Source organism: Cyanistes caeruleus, chromosome 6, assembly GCF_971803275.1.
Source record: "Cyanistes caeruleus chromosome 6, bCyaCae1.hap1.1, whole genome shotgun sequence".
In the NCBI taxonomy this organism is placed as follows: domain Eukaryota; kingdom Metazoa; phylum Chordata; class Aves; order Passeriformes; family Paridae; genus Cyanistes; species Cyanistes caeruleus.
In genome coordinates, this window is record NC_141706.1 from 63945498 (window position 1) to 63961211 (window position 15714).

The window sequence follows — 15714 nt, forward strand, 5'->3', positions numbered from 1 at the left end:
GGAGTTAATGAGGTAAGAGGAAAAACTGCTGTACAAATTCCTGGTTTGGTCACCTCCTGAATACTGTGAGCAGCTCTGGCCTCTGTTCTCACCAAAGAATTAGTGATCAAAGATAGGGAGCATTTTTCACTGAGGTAAGTGGTTAGGCCAGGACTATTCAATCCAGTATTTCTATACAAACCTCAGGCTCAGGAAGTCCTGGAACTGCAGGCAGCCTGCTGTAGGCTTGGAGAGTTTATGGGAAAATATCCCTGAACACTTCTCATACCCCTGGCTTATCATACACCATTGGCTATGAGAGGATGCTGGGCAGGATGGTCCCTGCCTCTGACCCAGCACAGCTTTTCTTTCACCCTTCCATTCATCTTTTTTTCCCTCCATAAAATTACCCCACTTCCCACTCTTCTCCTCCTCAAGGACTTTCATTAACCATGTCGTGATGGTTTGATCTGGAAGCTCCCAGCCTGGGCAAGTATCTGCTTAATGGTTGGCATCTGGAATTGCATCTTCCTCATCGAAACTGCTCAGCCATTTTCTTGTAATTGCCTCCTCGGAGCTTGTTTGGACGCTGCTTATCAAGCCCCATTGTGTTGCTTTCCTGCTTGTTTTTCCAACAGCCGCCTATTAAATTAAGCTCCTGTATTCAGACGGGAAAACCCAATAACCAGCTGCCCAGAGCCTCTCTGGAGAAGTAGGACACATGCAATAGTCATCGTGTAAGACTGATGAGCATCCGGCCCCGAGAAAGGGAGAGCATGGGTACCAAGCCTGCTTGGAAAATAATCCCTGTAATGCCTTGTAACAGGAGGGAGCTGGCAGGGTTTGCTCAGTGGATGAAAAACTAAAACAGGACTTTCTCAGAGGTGAGGGAAAGAAAATGGGTTTCTTGTTCTAAATCTGGAAGAATATACTTGGTAGCGTTCATCATTAGATGCTCACTAGACCCTAAGAAATGTTCTCTGAGACCAATCCATGTCAAATCAATACTTCCTTGTCCCTGGGGGAGAGTTTTTATGTGTCTGTTCCAGTGAAACTTAAAAGGACACTCTTGATTCAGCTGACAGTAATGGAATCTGGGCCCCATCCTCTTACAAAAATTAAATAAAATTGATTTTGTAGGAAAAAAAGCCCCCTCGAGGTTATAGTCTTTCAGGCTGCACAGATGATATTCTCAGCAGAAAAGCAGGCCACAGTTTTTATTTAATTGTTGTTCCAGTCTAAGCCAAAAACTTGCACCAAAAGAACAAAACCATCATCTGAGCCTGTACCACCATCCCAGTCCACTGGAGCTTATGGGAAGATTTCCATCAGAGCAATCAGGGCTGGTTTTGGCTCAAAGGTAGGAAACAGCATTATGCTTTTTGTCCTTTGATATGAGGTTTTTAGAGTACTTAGAGGACATTAAGAAGTTCTGTATCTGGGCTGGGATGTTCTGTGTGAATACAAGCCACACCCTAAACCAATGTTATCTCCAGGAGTGCTGAGCCCAATCTCACCCCAGGATTTACATCAGCCCCTGCAGCTGGCAGGGGGGAGGCAAAGCTTTAGCAACATTTCACAGCCTCCAAAGGGAAAATAAACGCATTCCCAAGGCAGGGCTCAGCCGGCTGGGAGCGTTTGCAAAGACTCAGTGGATTTAGGCCCTGATTCTGCAAAGTCCTTAAGCTTGTAAAGAATTTGTAATTTGCTTGTAAGCAAATTCCCATCCGCTTCAGTGGCATTTAATCACATGCACATAAGTGCTTTATGGCATACCAGGGAGCTGTACCTTGGTGGAGGTGGGGATATCAGGAGCCCAAGCAACCAAATTATTTTCCAGTGTGTTCAGAGAAGGGTAAATTCATGGAATCATATTACAGAATCATAGAATGGTTTGGGTTGAAAGGGATTTTAAAGATAATCTAGTTCCAACCCGGCTGTCATGGGCAAGGACACCTTCCACTAGACCAGGTTGCTCAGGGCCCCACCCAGCTGGTCTTTCTAAGAAATAAAAAATGCAAGAAATACTTGGAGAGCAGATTGTGAGACTTCTTGCAAACAGCTATAACAAGGTCTCACTCCAGCCCTGCCCTGTCTAAACCCACTCTGCTGGGAGATTCTGGGAGAGCACAGCCTCTCCTGGCTGCTTCACCTGGGAGAACACCATGCCCTGTGGGAAACAGATGACTCAGATGAGTGGCAGAGAGATATAAAGCACTTGTAAGTGTGCTGGGGGTGTAAGAAGCCCTAAATTATTTCAGTGCTTTGGTCATGGCCGTCCACCCCACCCCTCTCAGTGCTTCTGTCATTGCCTTTCTCTCTCTCCACTGGTCCCTGCAGCTGCCAGAAGCCCCTCGTGCTTCCCTTGCCATCCATCCTCCCGGCTGTCTCCTGTGAGATGCTGCACGTGTGGCCGTGCCCTGGTTTGCATCATCTCACTGGTGCCTGCTGTGTCTTTGGCAGACTCCTGACACTCAGCTCCTGATTGCTCACGAAGCCAATCTTCCTCCCTGGACTGTCCTGCCAGTGCCAGGCTTCACCCAGAGCTTTGTGCCAGCCTCAGATGCTGGCTCTGGGGGAACATGTATTGTTCAGACTGGCTGGAGGGCTCTATCTCTTCCCCCCTAGACTCCCCAGCGTGGCTAGAAAACGAGCCATTCCAGGTCTTTGTAACTTTGCCCAGGTGTTTTTTTCTCCTCCCTATTCCTAGAGACAATTTTTTGCAATTGCACTGAATTGCTGTAAAAGGCACCAAACAAACAACAATAACAAAAAAACCCCAGAACAAATTAGTGGATGAAAGTTCAGTGCCCAGCTTTCTTTTTCATATTCATGGTTCTTTATCTCCTGAGAGCAGGGAAGGAGGTGAGATGAGAGGTAGCATCCAGGGAAGAGGTGAGGCAGGAGGAAGAGGAGTGAAGGGGTGGGAGAGGGGTGTAAATCAGCGCCTCTCTCTCAAGGCCAGAGGCTGCTGCAGATTTCCACCAGCTGTTGCTGGGGCTGTCAGAGAAGGGCTTAGCAGGGATGTGTGCACACATAGCCTACAGGGAGAGCTGCTTTTATTTGTTCACATCTAGCAGGGGTTGAATTTATTGCCTTTGCAGAGGGGCCAGCAAAAAGCCAGAGCGTCACTTAAATCCCATTTAAAACCTCAGATTAAGGCTTTGCAGGAAGGGAAAACAGGGAGGTGGAAATGGCCTGGCCAGATCTGGCTCCATTGCTTGGGGGAGTGGACTACAAATCCACATGGCTACAACAGCCAGGGGGACATGTGAGGCTGTTGTTTTACCAGTGGAGCATCCTTTGCTCCTGTAGCAGCAACAGAGTGAGGAAGTGCCAAGTTACCTCTCACTCGTGATGAGCCTCCAGCCTCTTATTGGAGCATAAAACCCCCAGGTCACCAGGTGGGTCCCAACCCAATTCTGCCATCCATAAAGGAGAGAAGCTTATCCAAAGGAATTGAAAGCCCTCATCAAAGGCCTACCTGCATTTGGAATATCTTAATCCTCATGATTTTTGACATGATCTGATACTCCATACCTATCTTACTCCTGCAAGATGCCTAAGCCATTCTTAGCAGAATTTGTCCAAAGTGACTCAGCCAAGGTCACTCTTAAGAGTCTGTGGTTGACCTGGGAATGGCTCACAGATACCCCAAGTCCTGTCTGAGCACAATAAATCACAAAACCCTCTCCATCTTGCTCACTATTTTGGTCCCCCTGATTTGTCCTGCATCATTAAATTTTTACAGCGCCTGACTCCAGATGACTTTAAGTTTGTGCCTCCTGTCTCCAGTAACTGCAGAGCTAAGAGGTTTTGTTCCTCCTAGCACAAGGGCTGGAACGTGAAGACTCAGCGACCAGGACAGGCAGGAAAATTTCTCCCATCCCTGACAGCTGTGTAACTGTATGTACATGCTCCTGGTATCTTTCAGAGCATCAGTGTGGCCTTTACAGGTCCTGGTGCTGCATTTCTTTCTGACCAGCAGAATTCAGGACAGATCTGCTGCAGGACTTGAACAAAGATGTTGCAGACAGCAGAGCAGCAGAGTCCTGTTGCATCCCTGCCAAGAGATCACATCCTGCATGGATGGAGCCAGCACAGTACTGCTCCAGCCTCCCTGCTCCATCCCTGGGCACTCCTGGGGTGACATCAGCACCATGAGATCATCTCTCATGAGTGGCTATATTTTCTTACAGGTTTTCCCTGGAGGGCTTCTGGTTACTCTCCAGTTGCAGTTTCTGTGCTGCGAGGACTTCTGCAGGCTCATGTTCCCTTTCCCATGGTGCCCAGATGTTGCTCCAGCCCAGGGTCTCCAAGCAGCTGTGGCTCCATCAGCTGTCAGAGCCACTGTGCTGGGGAATGTTTGTGATGGGGAGGTGTTGCAGCCACCTCTGGCTGATCCAGGCTGCACCCACAGCAATAGCCCTACTGGAAAGTTTTCCTGGCTTGGCATGGGGTCAGACTCTGCAGGAAAGGTTTTCTCTTTCCTCTGCTCAGCCTTTTCTCTGCCCAAGCACACAAACCTCTCCTCCTCCACCTGCCTTGCAGTGATGTTAGGTCCACACACAGGACTCTGGCTGATATCCTGGCAGGATGTCCTCAGTAGCTAAAAGCTGCCCATGGCTGGTGATGCTCAGAGGTCTCAGACTCAGGCTGCAGCCTTGGGAGAGCAGCACCTTCATGGCACAGGAGGAGCCCCTGGGGGTGCAGGGATGAGCAGCTGGGGGCATTAGGAGATGTGGCAGTAACAGCAGCCTTCCTGTATCACTGTCCTCGCGGTGGATGGAACCCTGAAAATGCCTTCACTGCCTTGGATTACTGTGACAAAAGGGTGTTGCTAAACTGACAGAGGGAAATCATGGTCACAACAACAGCAGGAGGCACCTCCCCAGTTGCAACCTTTTAGTCACAGTTGGATTACCAACCCCATTCTTATATTTTCCATGGGGGTGGCATGAGTAAGAGCTGACTCCTGGGGATGCCTGTTCCCTGCAGAAACCCTTAAGGAGAGAAATGCTGATGGGACTATCAGGCTTGGCTTTTCATCCCTTTATGTGGGATGTTGAGTGGTTGTGCAAGGAGTGGGATGGTGACTCAGGTACAGGACAGAGCCAGCCCGGCGGGCAGGATGTTGAGGACTGCTCCAAGCATCCCCTAAGGCAGTGTCACTGGGAGGGGATGGGAAAATGCACAGTTCAGCCTTTTCCACAGTATCTGCAACACCTCAGTCCCTCCAGAGATTATATCTGGGACACGGACTTGCCTTGGAGAAGAGCTCCCAGCCCCTGCAGCAAATCTGCTCTGTTCATGGCTCTCCCTGTTTTGACCAATGGTGAGTTGGGAGTGAGATCAGCTCTTGGGAATGTCCCAACATCTCGCAGATACTGGTTTATGTGTAAGGGACAGTGCAAATGATGGGCAGAGGGCTCAAACACACGCCAAGTCTCACAGGTCTCCTGCAGCTCCCAGCCGTGGGAGACTCAAGCCCCCGCCTCAGGCTCCCCACAGCCGCTGGGATGCTGGATGGAGATGGCAGCCCCCGGCTCCCTCCAGGGTCAGACTGTGCACCCAGGCCCCGGGGTGATTCCCCTCACTGTGGGGACCTGGGAAAGGCAGGAATGGGGGAGAAGGACTTTCCCACTTGGGCAAAGCTGATGGGAAGGAAACCTCGCTCCCTCAGCCCTGACTGCCGAGGCGGTGGGAATCTGAGCTCAGCCCCTAGGCGACTTAATGGGCTTTTAAAAAACCCCTTTGTATTGGATCCATTCTTCTTCCCAAAGCTTGCTGGCCCCGCTCCAAGGGGAAACCTTTGATTCTACAAATACACCACAATTATCATCCCGAGGAGTCTCAGCTATCAGGCTCCCCGCCTCCAAAAGATCAGCAGGATGCCGGAGAGGTGCTTAAATCATTTCATCCTAAGAAAGCCTTGGGCTGTAAGAGCTTCCCTGTTGCTCGGAAAAAGCCACCCCTCTCCCAAAAGGCTGGCTCCATTTTTCTGCCCATGATACCGTGGCTAGAGGAGGAGGCAGGGCCGCTGGGCTTCCCGGGGATTGCATCAGTCCTGGGACCCAGCTCGCCGAGATTTATGAGCTCACAAGAATCTCGCCTTGGAGTTATCACACTCCCCCTCCCCGCTTTTTATGGCTGTGCAGAAAGGGATTCGGCCATAGTGCCCTGCTGGGTACCGCAACAAGCTCGCTCTGTTTGACAATTGCAAATGTTTTTCTCCAACATTGCACAGGCCCATGTGCATGGGCTGCTCTCGACTTGGTGTGAGGGAGACACAACCCAAAAGCTTGTCAAGCACTGCATCCATTCCCTGACTCCTATCCCTTGCTCACAACTCCCCTAAGCTCTCCTGCAGGTAGTTTTTTTATTCTTTTTAAATTGCTGCGAGGTTTTGTTGTGTTTTTTTGGGTTTGGGTTGTGGGTTTTTGCATTTGTTTTGGTTTTGTTGGTTTTTTGCTTGTTTTTTCTTTGTTTTTTTGTTATTGTTTTTGTTTTTTCCCCAGAAGTATTTTTATTTTCTTCAGGTAATACAAATCCTGCCCTTCTACAATGCTCTCCAGTCTAATACTGGGGTTTTTGAAGGTGCTCCACTTCCAGCAGGAGTCCAGCTCTTCCCTCCTTGCAGAAATCCCCCTTTAAAGCACGTCATCAGTACTCTTCTGCAGCTGTTTTTCTTAGTAGTCTAAATAAAGCTTTCAAGTTAGGACTCCTTGATGTGAAGCCAGATTCAGAGGCTGTCAGTTCCTTTGTGTATCCTCTACTTGTCCGGGGGTGTTTTGTTTTATTTTGGGATGGCTGCTTGCTACAAAGCTGTGCACTTAGCAGCCCATTCCTGCCCCATTCTGCTCCTTGCCAGTGACAATGTAAGCTCCAAAGCACCTCTGAGTTCTGCCCCTGCAAACCCTTTGCACTGTGCCTGCCTTTCTGCGAGGATAAAAGATTTTACAAGCAGGAATTTGCTCTGGCCACGGGCTCACTGTCACAGGAGCCCCTGGGAAAGGTGTTTCATTGCGGCTGAGCATCCAAGGCCAGTGTCCCTCCCAGGCTGCAGCCGTGGGATACAGATGGAGTCCCTTCCTCATGGCAATCAGCTCTATGGGGAAGGCTGATCTCCTTTGGTGACACAGCCACCCCGTGGGTCTAGCAGAGGCTGCTGTGACATGGCATTGTCTTTGGGGATGGCATCCCCATCCTGCTCCAGGGCTGTGGCCAAGCCAGCCAGTTCCCTGGACCAGCCCAGGCTGAACCAGCTCTGCCACCAGGAGGGATGTGGACTCATAGCCAGCTTAGGGACTCACACAGATCACTCCAGAAATCTACAGGCAAGCAACAGGCTGAGATCAAAAATCCACTCCTATCCTTTATCAAAACCACTGCCACTTACTTAGGATGCTCCAGGCATGATTCAGCACTCATTATCTTCATTGAGCTGGAGATTAGGCTGCAATATTCCCAGATAATAGCTTTATTAGCTCTGTATTATTCTTTCTACATTATTTATTTACACTGAGTCAAGAACACTCAAAGCTTTCACTGAAACAGTAACACCAGCTCATCAGACAACACTTTACACTGAGCAAAGATCCTGTTTGGAAGGAGCTACTCCAGAACAAAAGTACCTTGCCAGTGAGGTCTTTTGGGCTCAAGGAAGCTGTAGGTGTTATGGGTGCCCCACCAGATGCTAATAGTGTGGAAAGGTCATTTTCTAGAATTTCAGCACAGACAATAGATTGTTGTGTCCCGTTCCCTGCTGTGCTGGTTCTGCCAGGGCTGCTCCTGGCCCAGGAACAGCTGACATTCATGGCACAGCTCACCAGGGAGTCTTTCTTGAGCTCCCATGACCTGTCTGCCATCCATTCTGTCCCAGCACAGGCTGGCACCAACCCTCTTTTGGCTGGAACAAGATTGCATTCTCCCTCCCTCTCTCCTGAAAAAAGATATTAGACTGATTTAGTGATAAATGTATGGGCTCTTGCCTTGCCTTGCCAAGACACACTTGGGCCACTGCAAAGCTGTGGTAACCCAGAGAACCAGTCCTGAGTAAAAGGAGTTGGCCTCAGGAAGGGCTGCCTGGGAGGTCCTGCACTATGTGCTGGTGATGTTCCCAAGCCCAGATTTTCCTCTGACTTGGTGTCATTGCAGACGATGACTGTGGGGGATGACAGCAGCTGAATATCTATACACCTTTGCCCTATCCTTAATGACCTTGTCATGAAAAACAGGAGCTGACAACCTGACTCTCCAGACAACCAGCTCTTTCCTGGGATGCAAAGGACCTTTTCTGGTACAGGGTACTCGATTTTCTCCATTTCTTTCCGAGTAAGTCTCTTTGCAATTGGAGCTGCTGACCATCTTATTAGCACACTGCCCAGTCTGGACTAAAGGGACACACATGATGCTGGGGTTTTTTAGTCCACATTCTCCCTATGAGCTCTCAGTACCCATTGCTTCCAGAGCTGAGCACAGCCCCCCATGACACCTGACACACTCCCCAGGGAAGATGCTCCAGGAATGTCATATCACCCATCTAAGTTCAGCAGGTGCAAAAGCAGAGCTGAACATGCACAGGGTTGATAGCCACAAATGGCCCTGCTCTCCCCAGTTCACTCCTGGAAGAAGGATTCCCACTTGGGGAGTGACTGCTTGTGATGTACCCACCACACAGATGCTGTGGCTCCTCAGCAAACCTGGCAGATGCTGGGGGCCAGCTTTGATGTGCATTTTTTTTCTGTTTGAAATAGTCTCTCCTGGAAGGATTTCAACTGGAGGCTGTATATAAAAGCTGCCGTTGTTTTTATTGGGCTACCATCCATCTGTTTATAACACAGATGCCCTGAGTGATTCTGCTGGTGGGAAGTGAAGGTGAAGGGACTCCTTTCAGAGATATTTAACATCATCCATCTTTCAAGCTCTCACAGCACTGCCACATGTCTGGGGTTTGGTATAAACACTGGAGTTCAGAGTCAGTGAGACAGAGCGGGGCAGGCGGTGCAGTTACGAGATGGCCTGCGTCAGAAGTGGTGCAATTTGTAGCTGCTTGGAAACGCCCTGGCAGAGAAACAGGGGATCTGGGAGACTCACCTCTCCATTCCCAGCCCAGCCCAGGGGCAGCCTGCCAGCCCCAGAGCACAGGAACGAAGCCCTAATGGAGCCACAACACAAACTGCTCGTTTGCTTGCTGTTTGTACTCCACATCAACCAGAGCAGGCTGGAAGAAGCTCTGGATAATATTTGCTTGTTGTGTTCCACTTCAAAATCCCAGCTTCAGCTTTCTGGAGCTGCTAGCAATGTACTGCCCTGGCAGTGCCTCTAAACTGAAGCTCTAGTCAGCCAAGAAGGGAGGAATTTGTCCCTTCTTTTGAACCACAGAAGGGGAGTCTCCATCCCTCTCTCCACCTGTGGTACTCACCTGCATCCCACCTCGGGCTGTTCTACAGAACAGCCACTGGCACCACCAGCCCAGCTCCATCTGCTCCACCTCTCTCCCATCCCCATCCCTTCCCTTTGGGACATACCTTCCCTGGGTGCAGATGTCCTGGTTCCCTCCATGCCTCCTGCAGCTGCAGCTCCTGGGACTTGGACACAACTAGATGCTTTGCCCAAGTCCAGAGAGTGGATGAGTGTCAGAGGAGAGATGTGGACATCCCTCCCTGTGCTGTGCCTCCAAGCCAGCCCCGCTGTGCGTGAAAAGCGCACAAACCGGACATTCAACTTACCACGTCTTTGCACAAGGCTGGCCATGGCTGGGGCTGCCAGGGAATTATCAGATGCTCTTGTGGCTCTGCAGAGAAGCCAGGATTCTAAGGGAAGGGTTACTGATTGCATTTTGGCCCTGGGGAGCTGTGTTGGACAAACTGCTGTATAATCACTGCACAGTCCAGCCTGCAGAACAGCACTGTAATATTTTTCCCTTATCATCATGCAGCTTTGGAAGCTCTTATTTGATCTCCTTTATCCATGTGAATGTGTTCAAGAATGCAGCAGCCTCTGCCTGCAGAATAGTTCCTATTGTTCCCTTTGTTCATGTGTCTGGGCTGTTCCTCAGCCTCCTCTCTCCCTTCCTGCAAAGAGACACACTTTGCATGGTCAAAAAGTATCTTTACAACTTGATCTTAGGTATGAACTCAGCCATGAGAAAGGCAGAGGGCATATTTTCCTGAATATTACAGCTTTTTGTGATGCAGGGGAACGTGGTGCAAGGTACCCTGAGTTCATATGGTGAATTAGCTGCTTTTAACTTCAACCAGGATCTACTCAGCCATGCCCAATGTGCAAGCTGCTCTGAATTAATGCTGAAAATGGATGGCATTGGATTGGGCACTTTTGGGTTATCTATCTATTCTTCCTGAAGTGCTGACCCTCTTAGTTTGAATAAATCCACAGTAACACAGCAAATCAGCCTGGAGGAGAAACAAAGAATCTGAAGGCCATGAGAAATACAGATCCGCATTTCAATTTTTTATCCTGCTTTTCTTCGGATACAAAAGCTTATACATGCCTTCATGCTGAAAACAGGCTGGGATTGACTTAGATATTAAAAGTATTTCACTTGGAGACTTCTTTTTGTGAGTGTGGAACTGAATTCAGTGCTTTTCAAAAGCAGGCCTCCAGCTTTGCAAAAATGTCTCTCCCCTTTCTACTTCTCCTTCTAGACAGGTTTGCAGCAGGTTATCCTAACATGATCTGCACAATCTTTACACCCCATTGAGAGCACAGTTTCAAAACAAACCTCAAACAAATCTCAGTCCCATCTGAAAACCCATCTCCTCTCCATCCTCCTTGTGGAGAACCCATAGGAAAATGTCAAATTATAGAAATGAGAACTTTGGCACAGCTGAGTTAGATCAGGCCAAGTTAGTCATCAAAGTTACAGCTGAAAGTTGTTAATCTGTTGGTGATTTGCAAGCAAATCATTTTTTATATTCTGTTTACAAAATAAGAGAATTGATATTATTGGTTGAGCCTGGAGGCTGATGCATCACCAGCCATGGTAAAGCAAAGATGACAAGGAGCTTGCTCGCACACTGAGGAAGGTGAGCTCCTTAATTAAGCCTGAGTCATCACTTCCATTGGGAGCAGGATGGAAGGATGGCACCAGAGCCACTGGCTGCCACAGGGCAGGGGCCAGAACCTGCTGAGAGCCTGATCCTGCACTGCCTGTGGCACACACAACTGGTGAGACAGGTTGGAAATCACTGGCTCAAGGCTGGATGTGTGCTTTGGCTTTCCTACCTGCCTCACTGGGAATTCCTTTAGAAATCCTCACTGGGAATTCCACCTTAGACTGAGTTTACATGAGTAGGAGGCCAAATAGTTATTTAATTTTTTTTAGGTCTTGTTCCTTTTTTTGGGTGCTGAATGAAGCCAGGGAAATCACTTACTGCTGCTCAAGTCTCATGGATGTGCAGTGCTGTTAATCTCAGACTTCATAAATTGTAAATGAAGGTTCCCAAAATCATGAGACTTGTATTTGTTTATTTTTAAGTAAGAGAAGTTGTCTCTTTTTATTGAGGTTTTGTGCTTTCAGGATATGACGTGGCTTTCCCTACCCCACACATGTAGCAGCAGAAACAGCCCCAAAAATTAAAATTTCTATTGCAATTGCCTGACCCCAGAAACAGGAATTTGGAAAAACATCCCCTCCCTAAAGACCCAGCTGAGACCTTTGGACATGGGCAGTGTAGGTAGGGGCAGACTTTTCAGTTTACAGGGACCAGGGTTCTTTTTACCCTGATCTCTGAGCAGTGGCCTCTGAAATTGCCATTGCCATTATTTGGTCTGCAGATTTAGGAGGAAAAAAACCCCAAAGGGCAGCTGACTTTCAACACAGCCTCTCCTCTGCCTTGTAGCAAAACCCCTTGCCAGAGTGCAGAAAGCAGTAAAACCCCCCTGCCCAGCACATCTATTTTCAAGCAATGTCAAGGTGAAAATCCCCCCAAGTGAACCCTGAGTGTCTCTTTCCTCTGCTCAGCTCACAAAGCAGGAGCAAAGAACAAACCTCCTTTCCTGTCCCTCCTACCTCTCTGAATCCCTTCTCATTAAGGAAAGAAAAGGTCAATATTAGTGGTGTTGAAATGGAGCACAAGGACCGAACCGCCTCCTGTGCCTGGTGCAAGGCGCTGAAAGAGCCAAGCGTGAAACAACATTTTCCAGAGCCTCCATCAGCTCAGGGGGCTGTCTTGGCCTGCCAGTGTGCAAGGAAGGAGCCTGATTTCAGGAAGCAATTTGCAACTAGCCCCTTAGGAGACTAAGGGGGGAAAAAAGCACCCGTGAGTGGGTCATAGCTTGGCGTCTCCTGACAGAAGTTTGAAAAGTGCCTGGCAATTTGGGAAATTCAAGAGGTGGTGGACAAGTCCCACCAGGAGGATGCTGAGGAAACCTGAAGCTTACCACATCAGAGGGTTCTTGGTGAGGCTTCCCATCTTGGCTCAAGCCACTGTCTTCCATCCTCTTAGCATCTATTTGCCAACCCATCCATGCAGCAAAGCCAACACCTGAGCCTGTGTCATCCTCATCATGAACACAGATTCTCAAAAGTGGCGTGGAGAGATGATGTTTCCCACCCCACCAATTCATCCACACATCTTAGCTCTCTGCAGCTGTCTTCTGCCTCTTTACAGCTTCCTCTCGCTGGCCTGGTAGATGCTGTCCTGGCAAAGCATGGATTTGGTCAATCATAACCATCTTGCTCCACTTTCAATGCCACCACCTTCATATTTCCTTCTGTGCTGCCTTTTACTCTTCCCAGTTATACCTTGTCATCCTCTTTGAGTCCTGCCTGGTAATGGTTGCAGAGATTGAAGCTGGGACTGGCACCCAAGGCTTTGAGGCTGTACCCTCATGGGGAGTGGAGTCTCCTGTATTGTGGTTTTCTCTCTGTTCATCTCCATCCACTATTGCCTCTGTTCTTAAATCTTCTGGCACTCTGGGTGCAGAGAGATGCTCTTCTGGTCTGTATTTATCTGCCATCCCTTATGGTGCTGTCCTGGGTTCATTATGAGAGATATTGCCTAAGCCTGGGTGAAAAACAGGGGCCAAAGCCCCTTGGGACCAGCACTGCAGTGATCTGTATGCTGCAAACTGAGCAGGGATGGAAGGCTTAAATGTCCCAGAACTGTGCAACAAATACTGTCCTGTGAAAAATAGGAGTATTTTCCCTTTTTATTGCCCTGATTTGGTATCAAACCAAGTGTTTAAAAAGCCTGACTTTTCTCCAGAGATGGAAAGTTTGATTTTCGACCAACTTACCTATTGCAATTTTTAATCTGTTTTAGACTGAACCTTTTTTTAACCTCTATTTTTTCTTTTTTCAGTGCAAACAGACACAATGTCTACACCACCTAAATACTCTTTTCTTGTGCACCAACAACACAGGGCATTTACCTTGGCAGACCAGGTAAAACAGTGCCCTGAGGGAAGCTGAATAGGCCCTGGTGATGAGTTATGGTGTCTAACACTTCCCAAGTACAATCACAATGATTTATGACCGCTGACATGACAAAGATTTTGTCTGGTAGTGAGGAGTGATGGCTGATGTCCCTCGAAATGCTTATCATTTCTGGCAGCTTAATTGAATCCTGTTAACAGATGCAACAAAACTGAGAAACATTTCTCTTCCTAGGAGTCCTCATTGGAGCAAAACAAAGATGATCTTGGCATTATTTCCCTGTTTTCAGGAACTCTTCTTTGAAGTCAGAGGGTATCTTCTGAAGAAAAGGAAGAAGGAAGGAAAAGGAAGAAGGAAGTTTCCTTCAGAAGGAAACTTTTTCCTAAAAAGAAAATGCCACCAAAGTAGTATATTACCTTCATATTTGATTTTAGGACACCTTGGCAGGAGAACAACCTCCCATGATGATTGATAAGAAGGGACCCTTGGAGAGTTGCTGCAGTTTTCCCCTGTGGAGTGAGGCATCCCACATTCAGCATGCAGAGGGCTTGGGCTTACATCCAACTTGGAGCCTTGCCCTTCTCTTGGGGGTTTTGAAGCTTTTCAGAGCAGTTGAGCAAAACCTCAGATAACTGTGACAGCCAGGGCATCCAGCCCTGGCTTGGGAGGTGTTCTGGGAACAGCTCTGCAACACAAGAGCTCGGCAGATGCAGGGGAGGAATCCAGGCATCTCTGCCAGGCCTGCAGGCAGCTGGGAGTGGTACAGGAGATCCCTGGGTGGCTGCAGTGCTGCAAAGGGGCAGCCTTTGCTCAGCACCCAAGAGAACAGCAAACCCAAGGCCACTGGAGGTGGCTGGAGGGAGAAAGTTCCGTAGTTCAAAGCTGCTGTGTGTGCAGGAGGAGGCTAAAATGTGGGAGATGGTTTTCAAAAAGGTTCATCCATAGCAACAATGGACATCCGTGGCCTGGAAGGACTTTCAGGAAAGATAAAGTTGTGCATACAGCATGTCCTCTTGCAGCAGCTGAGTTGTGCTAGTCTCTCATCGGATTTCATGCACCAGCATGTTATCTTTTTCTTGGGAAAGCCATGGAACTGGGTAGAATTTAAATTATACCCCAGAGAAGCTGGCTTGCTTGCTTCTCTGACAGAGGTCATAATGAGGGAGTTGGGATTCCAGTTATAGCTCAGCACAGCAGATGTAGCTGGTTTTGCAGATGATAAAAATACAGCCTTGTCTCAGGAATGCTGGAGAAGTGAGGCATGCGTGTGGCTGGCTTTTTTTTTTTTTTTTTTCCAGAGCTGTTGTTTAACTCTGGCTGTACTGTACAACAGTTGTTCCCGTTGGGAAATCAATATTTACACAGTAAACAGCAATGAGACGTGGGCTGGGTGCCATCCAAGCATGCAGCAGGACCTGCTCTGGTGAATGCCCACACCTCAAACTGTGAAAAATGTTAGTCCTCTCTCTTTTGGTGTAGGAGTACTTTTCATTAGCAGTGATGAATACTACTTTATTTTCACTCTGCTCTGTATGCTTTCCAAGGCCTTTCCTTGCAAGGAAGGAGGCAGCCACTGAAATATGGAAAGCTACATTATATACTCTCCTGTATAACACACAGCTCACCTCTTCTGATCAGAGCTGAGTGCTTGGTGCACTGAATTAGCCACCCACTCTAAAGGAAAGGAATTTATCTGAGAAAGCCATCACAATACTTCAAATACTGAACTTCCAACTCCAGCTCCTGCTTGCTCTCATCTGTATGTCACAGTATCATAGAATTGTTTGGTTTGGAAGGGACCTTCAAGACCATTTTGTTGTAATCCCCCTGCCATAAGCAGGGACACCTTCCATTAGACCAGGAGGCTCAGAGCCCCATCCAGCCTGGCCTGGGACAGTGCCAGGGATAGAAGTGTTACAGGAACCTCCTCAGGGATCCTGCAACGCCACTGCCTACAGAGACCTTTCCCTGGAGGACAAACACCAGTGACCTCCCTTCAAGGAGCTTGTCTCTGAGGCTCAGCTGGGACTGACACAAACCTAGCAATGTGAACTCAGTGCTTTGCTGTTCCCCAGGGCACTGCCAATGGAGGAGTGCCCTACAGGCAGAGTGGCACTGCCACTCTCACTTTATCTGGATGCTATGATGAGTCCATGTCCTTTTGGATTCACAACAACACACTTGAAGCTGGCTCTGTAATACTGCCTGGCCCTGTATTCCCTCCTGTTTGCAGAAGCACAGCTGTAAGGAAAATGTTCTGTCTCTAATCTCTATTTACACAGGATGGTGATAAAGAAATTCCTTCACAATCATTTAATCTCATTTGGGGCTGA

At 48.4% G+C, this 15714-nt stretch overlaps 1 protein-coding gene across 4 annotated transcripts in view; it reads right to left on the bottom strand.

Moving 5' to 3' along the window:
* The window catches only part of DAAM1 (dishevelled associated activator of morphogenesis 1), a 101266-nt gene extending 91398 nt beyond the window's left edge, over positions 1–9868 (bottom strand). Inside the window, exons 1-2 of one of the 4 annotated variants that reach the window (XM_086895931.1) lie at positions 9711–9866; positions 9510–9587 (exon numbers count right to left, since the gene is read on the bottom strand). The gene's annotated coding sequence lies outside the window, so the exon portion shown is untranslated. Of the gene's footprint in view, positions 1–9509; positions 9687–9710 lie in introns of those variants that run through there. The other 3 variants (XM_086895932.1, XM_086895926.1, XM_086895930.1) reach the window with 3 other exon arrangements.
* Between the last annotated feature and the right edge of the window lie 5846 nt (positions 9869–15714).